At 42.6% G+C, this 25,148-nt stretch overlaps 1 protein-coding gene across 15 annotated transcripts in view; it reads left to right on the forward strand.

The window, feature by feature from the left end:
• Positions 1-7,012: 7,012 nt before the first annotated feature.
• Positions 7,013-25,148, forward strand: part of ccser2a (coiled-coil serine-rich protein 2a) — a 64,069-nt gene continuing 45,933 nt past the window's right edge. For 5 of the 15 annotated variants that reach the window (XM_046358543.1, XM_046358541.1, XM_046358544.1 and 2 more), the window contains exon 1: positions 7,013-7,648. The gene's annotated coding sequence lies outside the window, so the exon portion shown is untranslated. The remainder of the gene's footprint in view (positions 7,649-25,148) is intronic. The other 10 variants (XM_046358545.1, XM_046358547.1, XM_046358553.1 and 7 more) reach the window with 5 other exon arrangements.

Raw genomic sequence — 25,148 nt, forward strand, 5'->3', positions numbered from 1 at the left:
CCTCCTTTTATTTGATCTCCTATTCTTACAATCCTGCCTTATCTGCCCCTCCTCTCCCCTCATTTCTACCTCCTCCTCTTAATCTTCAGTTCACAATAGCCCCCGGTGTATAGGCCACATCAGCAGACCAAAATACTCAGAGAAAATATATGCACCTTCAGTCAGTCAATCAATCAATTAGATGAAAACAGAAAATGCAATTCAGACAGACATTGGTGTTGTGAGAGTGTTTATTAGGGGGTTTGATTTTACATATGATGTAAAGAGAGAGAGAGAGATGTGTTGGCTGAATCCATGTGTGCCCTGGCCTGTAAATTTATGTGCCTGTGATGTACTGCCAGCCTCAATGAGAACCAGTTCCCCTTTCCTAATAGCCCCGGGAAGTAGGGGTGCTGAGAGTGCTGCAGCAACAACCTGAAAAATCAGAAGAATAAAACAATTACTAGTATTAGCGGACCGTGATACTGTAGCCGTCTGATACAACAGGTGTAGACAAACAGTGAAATGCTTACCCTTCCCAACAATGCAGAGAGAAATAAAATAGAGCAATAATAGAAAAGTAATAACAAATAATAATAATAATAATAAATACAATACACAATGAGTAACGATAACTTTGGTATATACACGGGGTACTAGTACCGAGTCCATGTGTAGGGGTACGAGGTAATTGATGTATATATGTACAGTTGAAGTTTACATACACCTTAGCCAAAAACATTTAAACTCAGTTTTTCACAATTCCTGACATTTAAGCCTATACAAAAATCCCTGCCTTAGGTCAGTTAGGATCACCACTTTATTTTAAGAATGTGAAATGTCGGAATAATAGTAGAGAAAATGATTTCTTTCAGCTTTTATTTATTTCATCACATTCCCAGTGGGTCAGAAGTTTACATACACTCAATTAGTATTTGGTAGCATTGCCTTTGAATTGTTTAACTTGCATCAAACATTTTGGGTGGCCTTCCACAAGCTTTTGGTGAATTTTGGCCCATTCCTCCTGATAGAGCTGGTGTAACTGAGTCAGGTTTGTAGGGCTCCTTGCTCGCACATGCCTTTTCAGTTTTGCCCACACATTTTGGGATTGAGGTCAGGGCTTTGTGATGGCCACTCCAATACCATGACTAGCTACATAGCCGTCTTTGTATCAAAGATAATTGCGTAATTATCGTATTTCGCCGTCCTAACGTAGTCTTCACTAGCCAGCTAGCTAACGTCCACTGATTAGCTGCACTGGGAAAACTATTACACTCAACTGAACGACTTGATTAGTTTAGTGTTAGCTAGCTACATAGCTGTCTTTGCTGTCTTCGTATCATCGTATCCAAGATAATTGTGTTGTTTAGGTTTAGAGTGTGTAGTCTTAGAGTGATTATCTTAATTTACCGAGGTTAGCTAGCCAGCTATTTGTCGTCCTTAACGTAGGTGACTCTGCTAGCTAGCCAACAGCTAGCCAACGCTAGCCAACGTCTTCTGTATAGAACAACTACCCGGTCGCATTCACAGGTTGTATCACATTTTCACTTCATTTCATTACATTTACATTTACATTTAAGTCATTTAGCAGACGCTCAGTACAACGGTTTGATTTGTTTGATCGTAGCTAGCTACTTAGCTAGCTACATAGCCGTCTTTGTATCAAAGATAATTGTGTAGTCTAGAGCGATTTTCTAGGTTCGCTAGCCATCTATTGTCGTTCTTTTAACGCAACGTAACGTAAACAACACTACTAGCTAGCCTGCTAGCCCCCGAATAGCAACACTGCAGAAACTATTACACTCAACGGAACGACTTGATTAGTGTAGTGTCAACAACGCACCCACTGCCAGCTGGCCTACTTCAGCAGTACTGTATCATTTTAATCATTTTAGTCAATAAGATTCTTGCTACGTAGCTTAACTTTCTGAACATTCGAGACGTGTAGTCCACTTGTCATTCCAATCTCCTTTGCATTAGCGTAGCCTCTTCTGTAGCCTGTCAACTATGTGTCTGTTTATCCCTGTTCTCTCCTCTCTGCACAGACCATACAAACGCTCCTCACCGCGTGGCCGCAGCCACCCTACTCTGGTGGTCCCAGCGCGCACGACCCACGTGGAGTTCCAGGTCTCCGGTAGCCTCTGGAACTGCCAATCTGCGGTCAACAAGGCAGAGTTCATCTCAGCCTATGCCTCCCTCCAGTCCCTCGACTTCTTGGCACTGACGGAAACATGGATCACCACAGACAACACTGCTACTCCTACTGCTCTCTCTTCGTCCGCCCACGTGTTCTCGCACACCCCGAGAGCGTCTGGTCAGCGGGGTGGTGGCACCGGGATCCTCATCTCTCCCAAGTGGTCATTCTCTCTTTCTCCCCTTACCCATCTGTCTATCGCCTCCTTTGAATTCCATGCTGTCACAATTACTAGCCCTTTCAAGCTTAACATCCTTATCATTTATCGCCCTCCAGGTTCCCTCGGAGAGTTCATCAATGAGCTTGATGCCTTGATAAGCTCCTTTCCTGAGGACGGCTCACCTCTCACAGTTCTGGGCGACTTTAACCTCCCCACGTCTACCTTTGACTCTTTCCTCTCTGCCTCCTTCTTTCCACTCCTCTCCTCTTTGACCTCACCCTCTCACCTTCCCCCTACTCACAAGGCAGGCAATACGCTCGACCTCATCTTTACTAGATGCTGTTCTTCCACTAACCTCATTGCAACTCCCCTCCAAGTCTCCGACCACTGCCTTGTATCCTTTTCCCTCTCGCTCTCATCCAACACCTCCCACACTGCCCCTACTCGGATGGTATCGCGCCGTCCCAACCTTCGCTCTCTCTCCCCCGCTACTCTCTCCTCTTCCATCCTATCATCTCTTCCCTCCGCTCAAACCTTCTCCCACCTATCTCCTGATTCTGCCTCCTCAACCCTCCTCTCCTCCCTCTCTGCATCCCTTGACTCTCTATGTCCCCTATCCTCCAGGCCGGCTCGGTCCTCCCCTCCCGCTCCGTGGCTCGATGACTCATTGCGAGCTCACAGAACAGGGCTCCGGGCAGCCGAGCGGAAATGGAGGAAAACTCGCCTCCCTGCGGACCTGGCATCCTTTCACTCCCTCCTCTCTACATTTTCCTCCTCTGTCTCTGCTGCTAAAGCCACTTTCTACCACGCTAAATTCCAAGCATCTGCCTCTAACCCTAGGAAGCTCCTTGCCACCTTCTCCTCCCTCCTGAATCCTCCGCCCCCCCCCCCCTCCTCCTCTCTGCAGATGACTTCGTCAACCATTTTGAAAAGAAGGTCGACGACATCCGATCCTCGTTTGCTAAGTCAAACGACACCGCTGGTTCTGCTCACACTGCCCTACCCTGTGCTCTGACCTCTTTCTCCCTCTCTCTCCAGATGAAATCTCGCGTCTTGTGACGGCCGGCCGCCCAACAACCTGCCCGCTTGACCCTATCCCCTCCTCTCTTCTCCAGACCATTTCCGGAGACCTTCTCCCTTACCTCACCTCGCTCATCAACTCATCCCTGACCGTTGGCTACGTCCCTTCCGTCTTCAAGAGAGCGAGAGTTGCACCCCTTCTGAAAAAACCTACACTCGATCCCTCCGATGTCAACAATTACAGACCAGTATCCCTTCTTTCTTTTCTCTCCAAAACTCTTGAACGTGCCGTCCTTGGCCAGCTCTCCCGCTATCTCTCTCTGAATGACCTTCTTGATCCAAATCAGTCAGGTTTCAAGACTAGTCATTCAACTGAGACTGCTCTCCTCTGTATCACGGAGGCGCTCCGCACTGCTAAAGCTAACTCTCTCTCCTCTGCTCTCATCCTTCTAGATCTATCGGCTGCCTTCGATACTGTGAACCATCAGATCCTCCTCTCCACCCTCTCCGAGTTGGGCATCTCCGGCGCGGCCCACGCTTGGATTGCGTCCTACCTGACAGGTCGCTCCTACCAGGTGGCGTGGCGAGAATCTGTCTCCTCACCACGCGCTCTCACCACTGGTGTCCCCCAGGGCTCTGTTCTTGGCCCTCTCCTATTCTCGCTATACACCAAGTCACTTGGCTCTGTCATAACCTCACATGGTCTCTCTTATCATTGCTATGCAGACGACACACAATTAATCTTCTCCTTTCCCCCTTCTGATGACCAGGTGGCGAATCGCATCTCTGCATGTCTGGCAGACATATCAGTGTGGATGACGGATCACCACCTCAAGCTGAACCTCGGCAAGACGGAGCTGCTCTTCCTCCCGGGGAAGGACTGCCCGTTCCATGATCTCGCCATCACGGTTGACAACTCCATTGTGTCCTCCTCCCAGAGCGCCAAGAACCTTGGCGTGATCCTGGACAACACCCTGTCGTTCTCAACTAACATCAAGGCGGTGGCCCGTTCCTGTAGGTTCATGCTCTACAACATCCGCAGAGTACGACCCTGCCTCACACAGGAAGCGGCGCAGGTCCTAATCCAGGCACTTGTCATCTCCCGTCTGGATTACTGCAACTCGCTGTTGGCTGGGCTCCCTGCCTGTGCCATTAAACCCTTCAACTCATCCAGAACGCCGCAGCCCGTCTGGTGTTCAACCTTCCCAAGTTCTCTCACGTCACCCCGCTGCTCCGTTCTCTCCACTGGCTTCCAGTTGAAGCTCGCATCCGCTACAAGACCATGGTGCTTGCCTACGGAGCTGTGAGGGGAACGGCACCTCAGTACCTCCAGGCTCTGATCAGGCCCTACACCCAAACAAGGGCACTGCGTTCATCCACCTCTGGCCTGCTCGCCTCCCTACCACTGAGGAAGTACAGCTCCCGCTCAGCCCAGTCAAAACTGTTCGCTGCCCTGGCCCCCCAATGGTGGAACAAACTCCCTCACGACGCCAGGACAGCGGAGTCAATCACCACCTTCCGGAGACACCTGAAACCCCACCTCTTTAAGGAATACCTAGGATAGGATAAAGTAATCCTTCTCACCCCACCCCCCCTAAGTTTTAGATGCACTATTGTTAAGTGACTGTCCCACTGGATGTCATAAGGTGAATGCACCAATTTGTAAGTCGCTCTGGATAAGAGCGTCTGCTAAATGACTTAAATGTAAATGTAAATGTAGATGACTGACTGACTTGGGGGCGATGTCAGGAGAAGCTTAACACTGTCACCTAGTGGTCATTGTGATGCATGACCACTATACAGATTCTATTAAGACATATCATTACATGAATAACTTGGTTTATTGTTCTGTACATGATCCCACAACAGAACCTCAATTTTTATGTATGTATTTTCTATTCGAATGTAAGTTATTCCCTTTGTTTATTGGTTTTAAACGTTTAGACCAGAGAGCTCTCAGGTTTCTCACTAGATTAAAATGTCACGAAGAGAAGCTTCCCTTCACATGGATGATCATCAAAGGGATTTGAGAGGTAACGGCTAAGAGTGGAACGAAAACATGCACTTTTATCCCTCTGAAAATTGTTCAATGTACGTGTATTGATGTGAGAAGAGAAAGAGTCATATACTGTGTCTGTGAAAGAGTGAAGGTGGGGGGTAGGGACCATGGTAGAGATGTAACTATACAGGAACGTTTGAGATTATTTATGTGCAGAAATGATCCAACCCCCTATTTTCATTATGTTTTTTATGCAAATGTTTTACATACCTTACTCTCTGATAACACATGTGCCTGCCTTACTGTATATCCCATACGTGCGCAAAAACTCATACTAGCGAGCGTGCACATTTACACTGAGGGCAGGATGAAAATATGACAGATGACGTCAGTGTCAACACGAACGAGAATGAGGTCGAAGTTTGGGAAGGCAGAAAAACATGGATCATGACTCCTGTCGATCATGTGGACTAGTTATTCAAATTGGGAAAGATATGGAATATTTCTAACGGCTTTTACTTTTGTTATCGAACCGTCCAAACGGGGGTTCTACTAAAACGAAATAATTTTGCATCACTTGTTATCTCACACATTGAGATTAGAGATGTTGCCAAACCATAGAGTACCACATTATGAGTCATAATCTTTCAATCTTTTTATTTATTTAACTAGGCAAGTCAGTTAAGAACAAATTCTTAATTTCAATGACAGCCTACCGGGGAGCACTGCCTTGTTCAGAGGCAAAATGGCACATTTTTACCTTGGCGATTTGATCCAGAAACCTTTTGGTTACTGGCCCAACCACTAGGCTACCTGCCACCCAAAATAATGCTCACAAATAATATTACTCTGAGTATTTTGGTAATAATACTCATAATACTCATAAACTCCTAGTGGTCAAACAGGGAAATGGTTCCAATCATTTTACCTTACTCATTTTTCCCATTTAGGATTTTAGAAACACTTAAAATAAGGTCTGTGTTTTGTGTAGACTTACCCTGGCGTGATGTTTTGATAACCGTGTGAATCTCTCTAAGACAAGGTGACTTTTATCAATATATTCACCTGTATTTACCCCCCCCCAAAATGAAATGCTGATTAGCTGCTAATGAGGCTATCATAAAGAACTACAAATGCTATGATGATCGGGACGAGACTGGTGAATCAAGGCAAAGGTTAGAATCTCTGGATTAATTATCTAATGTTAGCTAAATGTAGTAATGAATAAATTGGCAATATTTCTTCAAGTGGACAATTCTGTAAACTGACTTGTTCAAGTTTTATTTTCACACAAACCTGTTAGCAAAGGTGTCAGCTAGAGATGATGTGCAGGAGCTTGCAGGGATTTGTTGTTTTGCATTTGATATCAATTAGCATTTTCGAATCTGAGCGTAAATAGAGCTGAATATATTGATAAAAGTAATATTGTCCAAGAGAGAAGTACATGGTTATCAAAACGTCATGCCAAGGTAAGCCTACACGAAACACATACAGTATTTTAAGTGTTTCTGAAATATCTTATGGGACAAAAAATAATGATGGAAAAACGATTGGAACCATTTCCCTGTTTGACTGCTAGGTTTTATGGGTATTATGACACCTCCGCCGTGGGACTCTATTGAGGTCCAGGTGACGTCTGAACGCTCCGCCCATCAAGTAGAGGAGGATGCTGGAATGATAAAGCATCATGCATCTAATCTCTTTTGAGAATTCCGCTGAACTGTTTTCTGATGGACGTTTGAATTATTTACACGGCACGGACACGTGGATATGTATGACTGTTGCTTCCGAACATCATTCGACGTTATCATTATATTGTATCGGTGTTGACACGATAATGCTGTTGTTTGCGTTTATCATGACTAAAGTGCAACTAACCTTGTCCCCAAGCTATTGCGCATATAAAGCGGAAGTGTCTGGGGACGAGATTATAGCGAAACCTGGGGTTATTTCCAAGGTTCTTTACATGAGTCATATTACAATAATTGAATTGTAACCACATTTCAACGTCAAGACTCAAGATAATGTTTTATTGAACAACAATAATAGTTTAGAAGGCTTTAGTGAGAAAATGCGGTGTAATTATCTTTCTGCCATTTTTGTTGTTGCGTTTTCCACTTATTGTTCACATTCTAAAGAAAACTGTTCTTACATAGAGAAACAAACTTGGCGATGGTGATACCAAGAGGATAACTTCAACTTCAGGACAGCCACTGCCTTCATCTGACACTTGCCTTCGTTGGACCGTGGACCCTAGTAAACCTGACCGAATAACTTCATAATTCTGTTCTTCCAGGTAGGAGTCCATTTTACTTTAAAAAGTTTACCACTATACTAATTCAAAGTGTACCATTAGTTTACTACGCTGTAGTACTTTTCTTTATCCATGTTATTCTGAGCGCATGTCACCTGTGTGATAGGGAAAGAGGAGACACCGTGCATAAATATACAATATTTACATGATAACCACAATAATATGTCAATAACAGAAGTCATTACTCAGGGTAATCCTTTGAGTCCTGTAGAAGAGTAAGGAATATAAAGTACAATACATGGATCACTTGTCAATGATTTTATATAATATTTTCTAGAATGGGCATATTGCAATGGCTCAAATGGTTGTTCTTTGTCTCTCATCACTGTTGTGTTTAGTCACTGGTATATTTAAGCAATAAGCATGAGGGGGTACAGGCCAATATACCATGGCTAAGGGCTGTTCTTATGCACGCAACACAAAGTGCCTGGATACAGCCCTTAGCCATGGTATATTGGCCTGTACTCCATAAACCCCCTAGGTGCCTTATTGCTCTTATAAACTGGTTGCTAATGTAATTAGAACAGTACAAATATGTTTTGTCATAGTTGTGGTATATACCACGACTTTCACTTATTATTAAGCAATAAGGCAGAGGAGGTGTGGTATATGGCCAGTATACCATTGTATAGGCTATATTAAATATATATTTTTTAAACTTTATAAATGTACATGTTCCAACGGTATGCTTCTGTGGCTTGTAGGCTATGCGTGGAAGCCAGGAGATGCTAAACGTGTTTATGTTTATGAACGATCAATTACATTGAGACCGGTAGTTATTTGCATGACAATCACCGGCTGACAAAATGTCATGACTGTTACAGCCCTAGTGGCGGAAAAACTATTCTGGGTCCAATAGATTTTCCTGAACTGGTAACCTAACCAGGTGAAACTCCAGATCTTATATGGTATGACATGATTAATCTGTTGTAAAAAGGTTTAATATGGGCTATGATGGGATCCAAGTTTTTTAGAATCAGGTCACATGGTTTAGAAAAACTCCTCACCTTGGGGAATATAAAAACTCTGTCAAACTGCAGCAGCCTTGTACTTGTTCATATGAATTATATTTATACACAGAGAAAGCATCATAAATGGACAATAAAACTCACAGGGCTGAGCTTGCTTTATCCAGGTTGACATTGTGAAGTCCTGCCCTATGCAACTGTAGGCCTAATGAAACATTTACTCAATCTATGTCAGCTATTGTGTTTATTGATTCATTCCAGTTAATGATTTTGGATTGAAAAAGTGTGGGTTGCCTAGTCAGCCCAAGTTTGAATTTAAACCAAATGTGATCCCATTCACATTTTCTCACAATCAAATGGACTATAAATACACAGCGTTACCACTTTGTTTACCCTGGCCAGAGGTACAGGGCACATACTGTATGTAGTAGGCTAGACTATGCAGCTGCTGTTGATAGTAGCCTACAGTTGATCAGACTGAAACATAGTCTAATTTCCATGCCATACAGCATGTCAGATCTCACATGTTAGATGTATAGAGTTTTTGCTTGTGTCTGTCGGGAGTGATGTGTTATCACGCTTGCTAAATAAATACTGGAGGAAAGTGAAGAGCACGCCTTGAGCTTTGTGCTTTGTGCCCGGTCTGCACAACCTGCGATTTCTGTGAATCTGATTGGCCACGACTTGCAAAGAGCCTGAAGCAAACACTCTGATGTGAACGACAGATAAATTGTGTGTGAGTTGACAAATCACGAGGCAAATCAGTCAAAAAAAAACAACCATTTTAATGTTTGCTTCAATATATTTTGTTAAACTAAATGAATAGTGGTGTGGCGCTGCCACACATAATTGAAAAATACTGTGGCAAATGCCGCCCCCCCCCACACGTTTTCCGACGGCTCTGCATCTGTCAACCGATCATCCTAAGGCCAATAGTACAAACGCTCTCTTTCCCTACTGCTCTCCAGCCATGCAGAAGACACACTGTTATAACCCTGGGGATGTTACTGTACCGTGAATGTTTATGCTATGCTTAGACATTTATGTAATAGTGGTAAAAAAAAGAACTATGGGAATTATGTAACTGTTCATTGACGTATTATTATTCATATTTGTTGTTCACATTTGTACTAGAGGGCACTTAATGTGACGCTCCAGATCTTTTGTATCATTTCAGCCAGTAGTTATGGAAGTTGTACTCACAAGCCAAAACGGGTCCCCGTTTTTGTGTACTATGTCATCCATTTGATATGATCTGTTACGTCCTCAAAAAAAAACTATACATACAGTTCCTTTGGGGGGTATTCAGACCCTTTGACTTTTTCCACATTTTGTTTTGTTACAGCCTTATTCTAAAATGGATTAATAAAAACAATTCCTCAGCAATCTACACACAAATACCCCCATCCTCCGAGACAGGATTATGTCAAGGCACAGATCTGGGGAAGGGTACAAAAACATTTCTTCAGCATTGAAGGTCCCCATGAACAGAGTGGCCTCCATCATTCTTAAATGGAAGAAGTTTGGAACCACCGAGACTCTTCCTAGAGCTGGCCGCCTGGCCAAACTGAGCAATCGGGGGAGGAGGGCCTTGGTCAGGGAGGTGACCAAGAACCCGATGGTCACTCTGACAGAGCTCCAGAGTTCCTCTGTCGAGATGGAAGAACCTTCCAGAAGGACAAACATCTCTGCAACACTCCACCAATCAGGCCTTTATGGTAGATTCTCTGGTCTGATGAAACCAAGATTGAACACCTCGGCCTGAATGCCAAGTGTCACGTCTGGAGACCAGTTATTGTCAATGACATGTGATACTGTCTCCCAAGTGTACTAGATAACCCAGACAGCGCTAAGCTCTCTGTACCATCACCCCAAATGTACAGAACAAGTGGAATTCCTCTGACTGTGATTGTATTCATTGCCAGTTTTGACACTCCATAGTGTAAGTCAGCTGGACATTCCTTGGTTCTCTGATGGAGGCGTTCTCCTCCACTTCCACATATCTCTGTGTGTGTTCCCCTGGCACCTGTCTGTGTAGGTCCCAGCCTGCTGCGTTTGCTACTTTGTGTTTAGTACCACACTACCACCCCACAACAGCTGAATGTCTCCACAGAGGTTCTGCCCACGGAGGACCTCCATAACTCATAGTATCAGGGGATACTCGGGTTGTGTGTATGTCTGTGTATATATGTGCGTGTATTTCTAATACACACAATCTGTCATGGCCGGTGTGTGAACGCAGCACAAACCAGTCATACCCAGCAATGGTGGTGGCCTTGGAAAACTGTCTAGTTGAGCAGATAAGATGTCATTACTAGACCACACCAGCATAAAGGTTGCATGTTTAGTCACAGAACTGTGTCACTGAGAGTCAAGAGTTTACTTGTATCTCAAGGTCTTGAATTTACAACTTACCTGCTATTTTTAAGGTGAGTGAGCATTGAACAACTGAGTATTTAACAGCTTGGTTTAAACTCAACACCTTTATTGCCAGAGTGGCCTGGCAGTGTAATCTCGTGTCTGTTGTTTTGAATTGTATTGTGGTTTAGCAATGTGTTATAACATCACTATAACAATTGAATGTCTGACCCCAGACAGGATTTGGGTAGCAGTGCTCAATAGAAGACTGTGTGTGTAACAGTAGAACATGAATGTCAGAGTGGCCCGCAAACCCCACTCTGAAAAGTTTCAGTAGAGCTGGTTGTAATGTGGGGTTGATGTGACTTTGACAGTAGTCTGATCTGTTTCTCCGTCTCCACAGTCTCACTATGGGGCCTATCATTACAGCTATATTTAGCCCCGCTTATTGCTGCTATCTGACAGAGCTATGTGTTTCACGGTCCGGTGGAAGGTGTGCGTGGCACTGTTTTTCGTCTCTCATTGTCAATAATTGCAACATTTATTCCCATATCTTTTTCACCTAAATTAGTAATAAACAGACTCTCAGAATGTATGATTGGACTTGCCACTAGCCAAAAGCAACACTGTGACATGGATGTGAAGGGATTGTGTGTACACAGGTGTGTTGGGTAAGATTATGGATCTTTGTTTGATTGGGAGTGTTTTGAATCATAGGATATTTATGAGCCTCGTTGCGCTTAAGTAGATTATTAATGTGCAGGGGCTGCTAATACTGGCAGACAGGTGTGTTGTATCAATGTGTATACTAAGGCTAGACAAGGCATCAGTATGATGTGTCCCACCTCAAGAAGTCTGATTTGTGCTGACTGCCATCTTGGCTCTAATGTGTTTGGATGACAAGCAGCATATGTACTGTTTCCAGTCTCTTAGTAATGCCCTCCAGCTCTCAACAGCAGCTGGCAGCTCCATTGAGACCTTCCTATACGAGCCCCTAGAGGCCCCCTCCATTAGGCCTCCATGTTGTTTCATTCAATAATACCCCCCCTATGTCATGTGATACTAGTTTCAGCATCGGGTCTGCTCTTTGCCCCCAGGGCTAGGGCTGGGACCAATAAGTCCTGCTTATGGACTGCTGCTGCACTCTGAACTGGTGCTTTTATAGAAAGTGCACATGGGTGTGTACATGTCTGTGTGTGTGAACAATGCCCTATATGTAAAAGCTTTAGAATGCTGGCTTTGGATTTCTGCACTCTAAACAGCTGAGTCATTCCAATTCCAAGCATCACCATGTCTAATGTAGTCTGTTGCTCTCTTAAAAAAGCTCTTATACATTTAAAATAGCCATCCAGTATGCAGGCTAATGTGATGCTTAACTGCCACAAGGGTGTTTTCCTGAACATATAACACACAAGAAAGTGAGGATGACATTCTGCGCCCTCTCTTTTGAATTGGTTTCTTCTTGTTTCAAATATTGGAGTAAATCCATTCCACTATTTTTCATGTTGTTATTCAACATTGCCATAAACATTCCACCTACTGCAAGCTCTTATTCTTCCCAAAGAGTTTGCTTAGGATATGCTAAGCACTCACTGTCGGATGGGATCTCTCTTCCCACCTACCACTACATAGCCTCTCTAACAACCTGATTGTGGTCTTGGTAACACTTTGATTTCACGTATTTATGAGATGGTGACATTTGAAACCAGTGCCCTCCTGTTCAATACACAGCCCAATAGCATGCCCCTCCTACTGGCTAAAGACATGGAAATGAGATGGAGCTAATAAAATACTATTTTAAACACATTGTGGACTAAGAAGCTATAGGGTGTGTATTGAATCCAACTGCATTAGCATTGATCTCCATCACTCTCATACCCCCCATTATGATTGGCTAGCATCCATCATATGACTCATAAGCAGTCATGGTTGTCTGATCTTGTTACATATGTCAAATGAGATATGAGAGGAGTGTCGTATCACTTTACAGCAAAGGGAGGGTTGTGAGTGATGTCATTGTTGGTATCAGTGGATTGTGGCTGAGGACTGCAATTGAAGTGATTGAACTTGTGGCATGTCTGTTTTGAGCATCTGTTTTGAGTCTGCCCGTCTGTCTATGTCATGTGAGGAGAACCCTAAACATGTCAATGAAATTACGCCGAGCTTTCACCTCAGGGACTGTCAGTGCAGGGTTATTGGTCTGTTAGTCTGACCTCTACTGAGTTAGTAGGTAGGGAAAGTAGTAAAGTACAATAGTTGGTGCGCTTTAGTGGTTACGTATATAGATGTCACATAGGGGACTGTTGCCCATGACAACAACAATCTGACGATGGCGCCGGAGGGGAGGCTGCTGTCTTGTCTGCTCTTACCAACCACGTCTTACCAACCACGTCTTACCAACCACGCTATTAAATTACATTTACATTTACATTTAAGTCATTTAGCAGACGCTCTTATCCAGAGCGACTTACAATTAATTAGGGCCGATTTCAAGTTTTCATAACAATCGGAAATAGGTGTTCTTGGGCGCCGATTTTTAATTAAAATGATTTACACCTTTAATCTTTATTTAACTAGGCAAGTCAGTTAAGAACACATTCTTATTTTCAATGACGGCCTTGGAACGGTGGGTTAACCACCTTGTTCAGGGGCAGAACGACAGATTTTCACATTGTCAGCTTGGGGGTTCCAATCTTGCAACCTTACAGTTAACTAGTCCAACGCAATAACGACCTGCCTCTCTCTTGTTGGACTCCACAAGGAGACTGCCTGTTACGCGAATGCAGTAAGCCAAGGTAAGTTGCTAGCTATCATTAAACTTATCTTATAAAAAACAATCAGTCATAATCACTAGTTAACTACACATGGTTGCTGAAATTACTAGATATTATCTAGCGTGTCCTGCGTTGCATATATTCTGACTGAGCATACAAGTATCTAAGTATCTGACTGAGCGGTGGTAGGCAGAAGCAGGCGCGTAAACATTAATTTAAACAGCACTTTCGGGCATTTTGCCAGCAGCTCTTCATTGTGCGTCAAGCCTATCAACTCCCGAGATGAGGCTGGTGTAACCGAAGTGAAATGGCTAGCTAGTTCGCACGCTAATAGCGTTTCAAACGTCACTCGCTCTGAGCCTTCTAGTAGTTGTTCTCCTTGCTCTGCATGGGTAACGCTGCTTCGATGGTGGCTGTTGTCGTTGTGTTGCTGGTTCGAGCCCAGGGAGGAGTGAGGAGAGGGACGGAAGCTATACAGTTAACCTGGCAATACTAAAGTGCCTATAAGAACATCCAATAGTCAAAGGTTAATGAAATACAAATGGTATAGAGGGAAATAGTCCTATAATTCCTATAATAACTACAACCTAAAACTTCTTACCTGGGAATATTGAAGACTCATGTTAAAAGAAACCACCAGCTTTCATTTGTTCTCATGTTCTGAGCAAGGAACTGAGAGGTTAGCTTTCTTACATGGCACATATTGCACTTTTACTTTCTACTCCAACACTTTGTTTTTGCATTATTTAAACCAAATTGAACATGTTTCATTATTTACTTGAGACTAAATAGATTTTATTGATGTATTATATTAAGTTAAAATAAGTGTTCATTCAGTATTGTTGTAATTGTCATTATTACAAATAAATAAAATGTTAAAAAATCGGCCGATTAATCTGTATCGGCTTTTTTTGGTCCTCCAACAATCGGCATCGGTATCGGCCTTGAAAAATCATAATCAGTCGACCTCTAGTCAGGGTGCTCTCGATGGTGCAGCTGTAAATTCTTTTGAGGATCTGGGGACCCATGCCAAATCTTTTCAGTCTCCTGAGGGGGAATAGGTTTTATTGTGCCCTCTTCACGATTGTCTTTGTGTGCTTGGACCATGTTAGTTTGTTGGTGATGTGGACACCAAGGAACTTGATGCTCTCAACCTGCTCCAATGCAGCTCTGTCGATGAGAACGGGGGCGTGCTCGGTCCTCTTTTTCCTGTAGTCCACAATCATCTCCTTTGTCTTGATCACATTGAGGGAGAGGTTGTTGCCCTGGCACCACACGGCCAGGTCACTGACCTCCCTATAGGCTGTCTCATCGTTGTCGGTGATCAGGCCTACCACCTACCTATCATAGACAAACTTAATGATGGTGTTGGAGTCGTGACCATAATTCTATCCTCCTGATTCTTGCTTACAAGCAGAATTAAAGCAGGAAGCACCAGTAAAGGTGGTCCAGAGGTTTTTCTCCCTGTGGTTGCATATTTAACATGCTGTAGGAATTTGGTCAAACGGGTTTAAGTTTCCCTGCATCAAAGTCCCCGGCCACTAGGAGTGCCGCCTCTGGGTGAGCGTTTTCTTGTTTGCTTATGGCGTAATAAAGCTCATTCAATGTTGTGTTAGTGCCAGCCTCTGACTGTGGTGGTATGTAAACAGCTACGAAAAATACAGATGAAGACTCTCTTGATCGATATTGTGGTCTACATCTTATAGACTTAAGCGCGCAGCAGCTCGAGACTTTCTTAGATATCGTGCACCAGGTGTTATTTACAAGAAGTAAATAGTCCCCGCCCCTTGTCTTACCAGACGTCTCTGTTCTATCCTGCCGGTACAGTGTGTAACCAGCCAGCTGTATGTTGATAGTGTTGTCGTTCCTCAGATTTGCTTTATTAAAGTCCCCAGCTACAATAAGACCGAGGTGAAACAGATTTGACAACAGAGAGGGGATTAGTTGAGTGTTGGTGGTTCAGCTCTCCTGTCTCGATCTTTATCTGTGATCTACTGAATGGTCTCCAATGTAATGCTGGTGTCATATTGCGTGTGGATGCATTTGCTGTGTCTTCTCATGTTGTGATATTGGCAGGTTGTGTGATCATGTCCACTTTGCCATAGAACGGGCGATCAACCAGCTGTCTTCCTTTGTGCTTTTGGCAACATGATACTAGGGTATCTGATACGAACTTCCTTAAAAAGTTATATGACATTATGGTGAACACAGTGACCAGGCTAACTCATAGTAGCTTGATGCACCATTTCTCAAGGTAAATTATTTCCATATTTTCTTTGTGCTGTTCACAACCCTCCAGTGTAATTGTGTGTGTCTAAAGTACATGAAAGCTGGGTCATATGAATGTCACATGACTTCCACACAGTGGTACAGCCACAGAAAGAAAAAGCAAGGCTTATCTCTCTCCAAACAAAAGAATCGGTTGGTGGTTCCCTGGGCACATGCCCAGCGTGCCTGTTCAGCTCCTTGTAACATGTCTTTGCTCAGGCATTGCAAGGGACATTATTATTATATTATTATTATTATTATTATTATACATTCCTCCTCCACCAGCCAGGAATAAAGATGTGATTTCCACATCAGCAAATAAAGAATATGGCTATGTGTTCTAAAACATCAGAAGTACTGAGCACAGATTTGATGCCTACTTTAGAGTTGAAGTCATTGAATTAAGAAGAGCATCTGATGACTGCGGCTAATATATAAATAATATATGCCATTTAGCAGACGATTTTATCCAAAGCAACTTACAGTCATGTGTGCATACATTCTACATATGGGTGGTCCCGGGGATCGAACCCACTACCCTGGCATTACAAGCGCCATGCTCTACCAACTGAGCTACAGAAGGACCTGACTAAAATGTAATTACCAATGGATTCTCACCTCTACCCTTTTATCAATGGCAAAAGGCATGTGAGCATAAATATTATATTATTTTCTATGGGTGAGAGAGTAGAGTTAAGTATGTCCTCCTGTCGCTCGATAAACTCCTTTAATGACTTCACTGACAGTGATTGACACCACCAAAGCTACTGCAGGGCACTCATCAGCCTCGCTCTCCCCCGCAGCCAATCAGAGGCCAAGAAGTAAACGGGTTGTCAAACGCACTGCAGTCTTCTAACAGTGTTTGATGTCGAAGGTCATGTGAGCACTAACACGCCTGCACACTGCACAGGACACGGCTGAGTGTTAAGAAGATAAAAGATTGCTGTTGTTGGGAAATGTGATTTCAGTGATATAGCTGTTCAAACCTTTTCAAGTCACATTTCCTATATTAAAAATCTAACCTGACTCCCACTGCAGCAGCGCACAGGGCCGTTATCCGGAAGCACACATCATATTAGGGAGTCATTATAATTAACTATTTTTTTCCTATTTAAGTGCAGAAATGTGCGCATATCAATAGGCCTATGGGCGAATGTTCCAAAATGTGCAGATAAACACCGTTCGGAAATGCGTACTGCTCATGCAAGCAGTTTTATGGAAAGGGATGAAAATGAGAAATATTGAAAGAGGGGAGATTTTAAGATTCAACAACTATCATGGGTTGCTAATATGACTAGGATAATGCCTTTGGCTGCTAGACAATGAAAGAAAGTTTAAAGAAAACCAATAGAACAGGAGAATGCAATGTGCCTTCAGAAAGTATTCATACCCCTTGAATTATTCCACATTTACAGCCTGAATTAAAAATGGATTACAAAAATAATAATTCTCACCCATCTACACACAATACTATATAAGTGAAAACTTGTATTTAGAAATGTTCGCAAATATATTGAAAATTAAATATAGAAATATCTAATTTACAAAGGTATTCATACCCCTGAGTCAATACATGTTAGAATCACCTTTGGCAGTGATTACAGCTGTGAGTCTGGGTAAGTCTCTAAGAGCTTTGCACACCTGGATTGTACAATATTTGCACATAATTTGTATTATTCAGTCTTTGTCAACTCTGTTGTTGATCATTACTAGGCAGGTATTTTCAAGTCTTGCCATTAATTTTCAAGCAGATTTTAAGTCAAAACTTTAACAAGGCCATTCAGGAAAATTCAATGTCTTCTTGGTAAGCAACTCCAGTGTAGATTTGATCTTGTATTTTAGGTTATTGTCCTGCTGAAAGGTGAATTTGTTTCCTAGTGTCTGTTGGAAAGCAGACTGAACCAGCTTTTCCTCTAGGATTATGCCTAAACTCCCCGTCCTTGCCAATGACAAGCATACCCATAACATGATGCAGCCACTCCCATGCTTGAAAATATGAAGAGTGGTACTCGGTGATGTGTTGTGTTGGATTTGCAACAAGCATAATTCTTTGTTGTCAGGACATTTCATTGCCACGTTTTGTTTTTGTTTTACTTTAGTGCCTTATTGCAAACAGGATATATGTTCTGGAATATTTTTATTCTGTACGTGCTTCCTTCTTTTCACTCGGTCATTTATGTTTAGAATTGTGGAGTAACTACAATATTGTTGATGCATCCTCAATTTTCTTGAATCAAAGCCATTTAAATCTGTAACGGTCACCATTGGCCTCATGGTGAAATCCCTGAGCGGTTTCCTTCCTCTCCGGCAACTGTAGTGACTGGGTGTATTGATACATCATCCAAAGTGTAATTAATAATAATAATAATTTCACCCTGCTCAAAGGGATATTCAATGTCAGCTTTTTAATTTTTTTAAATTTATTTTTACCTCATCTACCAATAGGTTCCCTTCTTTGCAAGGCATTGGACAACCTCCCTGGTATTTGTGGTTGAATCTGTGTTTACAATTCAGTGTTCAACTTTGGGACCTTACAGATAATTGTATGTGTGGGGTACAGAGATGAGATAGTCATTCAAAAATCATGTTAAACACTATTATTGCATATAGAGAGTCTGTGCTACTTACGTGACTTGTTATGCACATTTATACTCCTGAACTTATTTAGGCTCCCCATAAAGAGGTCGAATACTTATGGACTCAAGACATTTCAGCTTTTCATTTGTAAAAATGTGTAAAAACCGAATTCCACTTTGACATTTGTATTGAACCTTTATTTGATCGGGGAGTCATACTGAGACCAAGCTCTCTTTTACAGATGAGCTCTGAATTACATACGGTACATTACAGAAAATACACACATCAAAATGCAAGCAGAAAGAAGAAAACACTGTCATAAAAACCTAACACCTTCATCTCATCAGTAATAAGGTCCTCAATCAACCTTCTGAATTGCCGTAGAGGCACCAGAACATCAAATTTAAGAACATTTTGAAGATTGTTACGCAAATGAGGTGCATGAAAATAAAACGCTAATTTAGCTAACTAGGTAAAGACCAAAGGAATTTCTAGAGTTAGCTGTCCCTGAGACCGGGTGTGGTAAGTTTAGTAATGATGTTAGGTACAGTGGGTCTTCTTGTAGAAAGGCTTTATCAATAAAAACATAGCAATGTATCAACCTACGTGACATCAAAGAGGGCCAACCAACTTTCTGGTAGATAATGCAGTGATGAGTGCTAAAACTGTCTCCCTTAATAAAGCGCAGTGGGCTATGATAAACTGCATCTAACTGCTTTAATGAAGTGGCAGCTGCGTTCATATAGATGATGTCACCATAGTCTAGGACTGATAGGAACGTCGACTGAATGATCTCCTTTCTACTATTTAGCGATATTTCTATAGAAGAAGCCCATTTTTATGGCCCATTAACTAACTCATCAATATGCTTTTTAAAAGACAGGTTTTCATCTATCCATATGCCCAGATATTTGTAAGCAGGGACACGATCAATATGGACACCAACCAAAGTACATGTGCTTAAATCATTAGTGTTATTTGTATGCACTCTAGAGAACAACATATACTTTATTTTTATTTTTACCTGCAATCAGCACTAATTTCTGGTCAATAAAGTTGTTCTGTAATCAGGGATGCAAACTAGTTACCGTTTGACGAAGTTTGCCGTTTTGAATCCAAAATAGGTGACCTCAGGTGACAGCTTCATTTCAATAGTAGGCCTACTATTAGCCTACTTGCAGAGTGAAGCTTGGGTTGGCCTGACTGAAAGAACAATATGGGATTTATGATTTTAGGTCATTCAGAGTATATGTCACTGTTTCATCAAATGTTCACACAGGGCGCCTATTCGTAAGTAAGCATTCCACTGTAAGGTACCTACCTTTTGTATTCGGCGCATGTGACTAATATGATTTGATTTGACATGTATTGGCGTGCACAATTGTGGATTGATTTAAAAAACAATAAATTCATCTTTAAATTATTTCTAAAACTCACAGGCTGCCAGTGCAGACCTTGAAACCGGTGTATTGTGCACTCTCCGCCTGGTCTTGGTCAGTACCCTTGCTGCAACATTCTATATGTTTTGCAGGATTTTTTTGGTAGACCAGACAGGAGAGCATTACAGTAGTCAAGCCTGCTAGTAAAAAAATAATGGATGAGTCTCTCTGTAGCAACCTGAGAGAGAAACGGACGCACCTTGTCAATGTTCCTCAGTTGGTGAAAAGCTATTTTGGTCACATTACTAATGTGTGATTCGAAATTGAGTTCAGGAATATAAAATAACACCTAGGCTTTTTAACTGGGGTTCTATCTTTATTGCCGTGAAATAAAATGTGTGGCCAGATTCTCTCTCTGTACTTTGGCTCCAACAATAAGTACCCCGGTCTTGTCTCGATTTAGCTTGAGGAAGTTGTGAGCCATCCAAGTATTTAAATCACTAATACAGTCTAATAATTTATCTTTGGAGCTAAAATCCTCTGGTGACACAGAAATGTAAAGTTGTGTATTCTCTGCGTAGCAGTGAAAATCAATGCTGTGATTTCTGATAAAGCTGCCAAAGGGGTAACATATGAACAGTACCAGACCCAAAATGGAACCTTGTGGAACGCCATGTGATGTATTTTCTCTGAGTTATGTTCACCAAGGGTGACAAAAAACTCTTGACTGGTTAAATACATCCTAAACCAATTTAGAACTGGACCAGAGAGGACAACCCATCTCTACATTCTGTCCAGAAGGACATCATGGTCAACAGTGTCAAATGCAGCACTTAAATCCAAGAGCACAAGGACAGAGCTGTTTGGCATCTGTATTGGCTCTAAGTTCATTTAGCACTTTAACTAAGGGGTTCTCTATGCTGTGGAGGAAACCAGAAGGGGATTTTCAACATTTAGCTGTTTGAAAACCAATTGCTCCAGAATTTTGCTTAAGAATTTAAGGATGGAGAAAATTGCTAATACCTGAAGAATCCACCATAGCAGGTTTTTAGTGCAGTGGGTTTGAAAGCGCCTGTTAACAGGGAGGAATTAACAATAGTTTGCACTTATTCAGATATGCAGTTAAAAACTGTTTTGAAGAAGGTGGTGGGGATAGGATCGAGAAGGCAGGTAAACGGCTTAAATTGAGAAATCACTTTCCTGAGCCGGTTTGTGTCAACCACGGAAATGTAATCCATAGTGTCTTTGCGTGATATGCTAGGGCACATGTCATCAAACTTCAGGTCTTGCTTGACTGATACCCAGCCTAATGGGTGTCATCTTATCTCTGAAATATGCAGCAAACTCATCACATTTAGATGTGGAGGAAAGTTCACATAGGTTTTGCAGGGGTAGGATTTATCAGGCCATCAATGGTCGAGAACCATTCTGCAGCTAGAATAAATGTTGAATGCGAATCAAAATGGTGTATGACATCAACAGACACTTGTAAAGAGTGGCTATTGAGGAACATTCTCAATAGTTCTTCATTTTTACTGGGCATGTCTGGCTGAGTGGGGAACAACTTGAAACCAGTGGAAGCTGTTAAGGGGAAGGCTGCTCATAATAATGTCTGGAAAGGAGTGAATGGAATTCCATTTACTCAATTACAGCAGCATTATGAGCCGTCCTCCCCTCGGCAGGCTTCACCGATTGACACTGTGTCTTTAATAGAACGATAACAGATCCTGTTTACTGGCAGATATCCCTCTGAAATGTGTCTGTTGAACCCTCTAAAATGGGTTCTCATAGCTATTGCCAAGTTGATATTTCTTTTAGTAGTCACAGTTGTGTGCTTGTGACTAGTTTCACACTGAGAAATGCCACATCAGCCTTTTTCTGGGTAAAGTGTGTGTGAATGATCTCTTGGTGGCATGTGACCTTTCTTTCATTTACAGTACTCTAACTTTGCCACTGTCACTTTCATTGCTCCGAACACTGCCTTGTGTGAGAGACTTGTGTGAAGTATGCTATACATCTCTAACCTGGCTCCTAAAAGACGCCCCATCAAATACTAAAGGACCCTTGAAAGCCCCTTTCAGTTCTCCCTTAGCTCCCCACCCAATCTCACACACATGCTGTATACAGTCAGACTGAATACATAGCCAACTGAAACTGAAAAGGTTATTTCTGTGTCCTTGCGTAGCAATATCCCAACGGGGTGACAGTAAGACACGGGAGAAAATGCATGAGCTGTACTGAATGTCTAAACAGTATCGAACTGTGCTTTCAACATTGATGTCTGGGAACTTGAGTAACTAGAAGACTTTGTGGTGTCAAGGCAGGTGGACTGCAAAGATAATGTATTTTTCCCGCGGAAAGCAAAGTGCTGCTTGTAATGTCTACAGGGATGTCCCCTGCTGTCATTGAGTCACTGTGAGAGATGGGTGGTGGCATAGTGTGGTGTAATGCGTTGCTCTGATAGAGCACCACGTGCAGTGCAGCACGGTAATGGAAGCCTATCCTGCATCACGCTTCCTCATCCATTTGATTTGCTTGTTAGAATATAGCACTAGCATAGCTTTCCACGCTCTCTCAATCATTTAGCATCACTTGGCGTAGCATCAGTATAGCTTTGCTAACGCATTCCATTTTCATTAGTTAGCATAGCCTCAGTGTAGCTTTCCTCGCTGTCTTATTCAATTAGCATCAGCTAATGGCTAGTTTGGGATCCCTTTGGGAATGGTGGAGGGCGGTTACACTACACTGAGGCAGTGTTTCTCAACCCTTTTCCAAGGACTGGCACGCAATTGTTCTCTAAGGCCCTCCGATTGTACAACTTGCATTTGAGAACTGTTTAAATTAGTTTCAGCGAACCATCTGCTTCGTGTATCGGGGTTTGAGAAACACTAATGGATGTCTCTTTTTTACACAGCCTTCTGTTTGCAGAGCCAGTGGAAGGAGTCCATGTCCAGATATGGATGAACTACTGCATCTGGGTTAGACTGACAGGGTTGTGTTGCATGGGGGGCTGTGAGTTTACCTCCACTGGGAAAGCTCTAGTTCTCTATTTCTAGGCATATGTCTGAGAATGGGACCAGTTGCCCATCAAACTGATGGTGTAGAGTAAATGATCAGACAAATTGATTCACTCTAAGAGTCTGATGACAGTTAGATTTACTGAGGCTGCAGTGCAGAGAGCAAACTGTGGAGCCTGGCTCAGCTCTGCTCAGTAAGAGGATGAAGAGAGAGGACTTGGGAGAGGCCATGGTCTACTGTAACCTCCTGGAAACTAGGAGGTTACAGTAGATACCAGTATTCTTGTCCATGACAAAAATGATAACAAGAAGCAGACCAAACTTTGGTACTTTAAAAACCTTTTATACATAAAATATTGTCTGCTAGAGCTTGGAAAATAAACACATGTGACTCTGGATGACAATATAATGATGTATGTTTCCAACATTAGGGCTGTTTTCCTAAAGACGTTATTTCTGCTTTGCGCTTTGTTTCCTTGCTATGATACTAACAAGTATCGTCATACTGGTATCATCCCGGCCCTACTGGAAACCAGTGCCAAGGCCCATTAATGGAAAGAAGATACAGCATGATAACCCAGTTTCCCCCTCGCTTTTCCTATCTCTTCCCTCCTTCATTGCTTACCGCCCTTATGACCTAGCTCTTAGTATCTAGACAGAGGCTCCCTAGGTTGGTTGGTTGTGTTTGTGTTTGAGATGAAGATAGAAGAGATATACTTCTACAGAGAGGAAGGCCTAGTAGTTATTAGTCGCTCCTGTACTCAGACCTATCGGCAGATAGTGGAGACTGAAGGGCGTGGGGAGGGTTATAGCAGGGCAGCATGGGGTTTTGGAGATGGGGGCCGGGACGGCTGCTGTATGATGCACTCATGCGTAAACCCACTTCCCAATTGATCACAGCCCAGGAGCTGTCATGTGCTATCTGTGTCCATCCTGTTGCTCTTGAAGAATGCTAGTCTGTATTTCAAGGGGGCGTGGACTGATTCGAGGCTGTGTGTGTGTGTGAGTGTGTGTGAGTGTGTGTGTGTGTGTGTGTGTGTGTGTGTGTGTGTGTGTGTGTGTGTGTGTGTGTGTGTGTGTGTGTGTGTGTGTGTGTGTGTGTGTGTGTGTGTGTGTGTGTGTGTGTGTGTGTGTGTGTGAGAGAGATTTGCTAGGGGAGTAAGTAATAATTATTTGCTTATACAATCTCCATTCCTTGACCCTCTCTCACTGCTTGTCGGGCCATCATATCACCCAATAATTTAAACTCTAAACATTACAGAAATGCCAAACAAGAAAACTCAATTATCTAACTCAATGTCTATACTGTCTGTATTTTGTCCTGCACAATTCAAACCATTTTCTAGGCTTGCTGTATCTTTGCCAAGTGCTAACTGTAGCTTCTGGGTCGGAAATGCGTTCCGGAAAGCTGCACTGCCAAATCAAAAGCTCTCCAAACGCATACGGGAGTAAGGAAAGATCCACTCTCTAAACAGATGATGATGCAGCTGCAGTGCACTCTGATTTAATGGAGGACACATTAAGACATGGCCATGTCTGAGCTGTATGTCTAATCTGTTTGATATGGATTATGTAGGTCACATTAGACACTACATTAGAGATTTCACTTACAGGTACACCCACCACGTAGTATTACTTTGGCAATTAAATCATACACATTTTATAGAGAATATATATAATCTACAGAGTAGAAAATAGTAAAAAATTAAGAAAAACCCTGGAATGAGTAGGTGTGTCCAAACTTTTGACTGGTACTGTGTGTGTGTGTGTGTGTGTGTGTGTGTGTGTGTGTGTGTGTGTGTGTGTGTGTGTGTGTGTGTGTGTGTGTGTGTGTGTGTGTGTGTGTGTGTGTGTGTGTGTGTGTGTGTGTGTGTGTGTGTGTGTGTACACAGTTGAAGTCGGAAGTTTACATACACCTTAGCCAAGTACATTTAAACTCAGTTTTTCACAATTCCTGACATTTAATCTGAGTAAAAATTCCCTGTTTTAGGTCCGTTAGGATCACCACTTTATTTTAAGAATGTGAAATGTCAGAATAACAGTAGAGATAATGATTTATTTCAGCATTCCCTTCCACAAGCTTCCCACAATAAGTTGGGTGAATTTTGGCTCATTCCTCCTGACAGAGCTGGTATAGCTGA

The sequence above is a fragment of the Oncorhynchus gorbuscha genome, linkage group LG08 (genome assembly GCF_021184085.1).
Source record: "Oncorhynchus gorbuscha isolate QuinsamMale2020 ecotype Even-year linkage group LG08, OgorEven_v1.0, whole genome shotgun sequence".
NCBI lineage: Eukaryota > Metazoa > Chordata > Actinopteri > Salmoniformes > Salmonidae > Oncorhynchus > Oncorhynchus gorbuscha.